Source organism: Triticum aestivum, chromosome 2D (assembly GCF_018294505.1).
Source record: "Triticum aestivum cultivar Chinese Spring chromosome 2D, IWGSC CS RefSeq v2.1, whole genome shotgun sequence".
In the NCBI taxonomy this organism is placed as follows: Eukaryota; Viridiplantae; Streptophyta; class Magnoliopsida; order Poales; family Poaceae; genus Triticum; species Triticum aestivum.
In genome coordinates, this window is record NC_057799.1 from 119,378,000 (window position 1) to 119,380,999 (window position 3,000).

Below are 3,000 nucleotides of genomic sequence, written 5' to 3' on the forward strand. Positions count from 1 at the left end.
CAAATTATGAATAAATACACACTACAGCATGTAAAGCTTTGAGTCATATATGCATGATGTAGATGTTCGTTTAGTTCTTATAGTTCATCTCATTCAAAATCAATTAGTTTTATAAAAATGTTAAGATTCATGGGGTTGTGCATTGTAAAGCATAAAGTAAAAAACAAATAATGGCAATTCATTTAGAAAAAAAATCAATTATGATACGGAAGATTCTAGAACAAAGGAGAAGTGCTTGTGTTTTGAGGTTTGTGCATTATGCTTAAGTTCAACCATGGAGTCTTCAAAATTGTACATGTGGCAGATCTGGTGGAATGTTGATGATATCTAACGGCCAGTAGTGCTCGGATTTTCCATCTCTGCACTGTCGGATTAGCTTCATCCAGCGACCATCTTTCAAGTTATTCGCACACTATATAGTTCTTGTGCCATAGCTGCATGTCTTGGAAAAAAGCTACTAGTGGGTTGTACTAGCTATTTAGGAATAGAAGATGTATACATGGAAGTTGTAGGAAAGAGATGATTTGGAGTATCTCAATTCCTATGAGTAGGGATTGGAAAAGAGATGTCATTTGGTTGACATCATAGTAAATTTTCTATTGAATCTAGAGATGACATGTATCTCAATTCCTATGAGGAGGGATTAGAAAAGAGATGTAATTTGGTTCATATCAGGAACTTTTCTATTGAATATACGCTAATGTTTATTTTCCTTTGAAATTATGGGAGTATAGGAATCCATTCATATGAACCAAGTGGCTCTAAATCTATAGAAATGATATCATGTTTATTTCCTTTGAAATGTGGAGTATATGAATCTATTCCTATGAACCAATTGGCTCCAAAGGAAAAAATCATATAAAAATCATATCATATAGAGTTCCTATGATATTCCTCCACACCAAAGGATGGTTGAAATTGCTGCAGGTGATACGATGGTCTTTCTTTGTAGACTCCTCCCCCATCTTTATAGTTACCTCTCAGAGATGAATGAAATGATATATACAGGGTCTTCTACATGTGAAATTTGGTACACAAAACTCGGTAAAAGTTTGCGAGGTTCAAATTTTCAATAAAGCTATATGCACTGCATTTTGGAGCGGAGGGAGCATACGACAGTTGCTAACGCTCACGTGGAAGATTTGTGTGTAGGAGGAGTGGCTGTTCTGTTAAATGACATGGCAAAACTGACACTGTCGGATGCCGATCTAACGGTTCTTACGGCGTTCGTCAGGAAAAGGCTTGTGGCGAACGTTTGTTGGATAATGATTTATGGACACATGCATTGCATTGATACATGCCCCCCTCTCTCTCACGCACATGCACCCTCCCGATTCCTCTCGCACCACCGTCTATCTGCAGGTAGACGTCACACACATATGTGCTCTTCATACCCTACCCTCAGAACTTCTAAAAAACAAAAGACGTCGCGCACATTTTATTTTAGCTCACACGTTACACACTTATACTATTACTCTTGTGGCGAACGTTCTTTGGGCATAGTATATTGTACTCTCACGAAGAGAAGCGGTGCACGCACGTACGCACTAGTTCTCTCACACCCACTCGCGGGTACACGTAGGAGCGCATTTTTTTGAAGCTGGTACAACAAAATCACTCCACTATATATATAAGCAGGAGCCTTAGCGCTTGCTTTACTAGGGTTCCTCTCGTTCACTCTCTCATGCTCTCTAGATCTAAGCAAGACATAGGTGGCCACACTCTCTCTCAGCTCACGGCTGGTCACAAATCCGGTCGGATAACCTTGACTGGGGCAGGGGTGTAGGTGCATCGTTCACGCTATCATCGACGGTGAGGGAGGAGACCAACGGCTGCCCGTGCGTCCCGATCGGCGGTCGTGCCGTTCTCTCCGAGAGAGCGCCATCTCCGGAGGGCCTCCGACCCCTTCTTCCTCCCTGCGGTATTGTGGCCAAGATGCGGCCTCCCGACGCCATCTTTGCCACATGCCGACGACCCTCAGGTATATATTCCTTCGAAACCTGACTTGCTCTACTGCCCCAGCTCCCCACTTGGCTTCGTGTGGATCTTTTTCTACTTCCGTCCACTGTTCCAAAGCCACCTAGACTTTTACTATTATTGGAGGTAAAGCTAGTTCATACAGTCGACTCTAAGAGTTGGTTCAAACAGGGAAGAAAGTCGGAAAGCTGTAGCATGAATCTAGGACTTGGTTCTAAGAGGAAACGGGGGAAAGTAGTAGATACTGGCTACCCAAACGGTCTCTTGGTTGAAAAGACGAAGAAAGCATGGTGGTTGGCGAAGGGTGGGGGGAAGTGGACCTATCTCGTGGTTGAAAAAGGAAAGAAAGTGATGGGTGTTGGGGGACAACGCAAATGAGAATGAGCAGGTCTAGATTACCTGTGCTCACATAGGAAAATGTCGCCGAGGAGATATAAAATGGGACAAATGCAGACATGCTGCCTGAGTGTTTGCCGCTCTCGGCAACCACATCTGCCTCACCACTTTATGCCTCTGTTGTCCCTACGCCCATATCGCTACCGTTAATGTAAAATCACATGAAGCATTAAGCAATGCCACCTAATGTCACTATAAGTAATGGTCTAGTGCCGTCGATAAATTGAAGCAATGCCACCACCATTTTATGAAGTGCTTTCGTCTTGCTTTATTTCCCATGAATTGTGTTTTTGCAGTTACACTTAAATCTCACACCGCTAACATTGCTTCATCCCAGTGGAACTGCACAAATTTGATTGCACATTTACTAACCATGTGCTACTCTCATGGCAGTAGTACTAATGCTATTGTTCTGCATGTTAATCTAGTGGCAGTGTTGATGTGATGTGATGCTACTTACTTAAGGACACTTTCATACTGTCAATCTAGTGCCAATTATAACACAATAGATGTTGTTGTTAATCATACGACACTGCAAATATCTGTCACTGTTTAAATAACTGTATTTCGTATTTGCGCAAATAGGGATGTCTGTCTCCATATCGTTTCGGGATGTCTGTCTCCGTA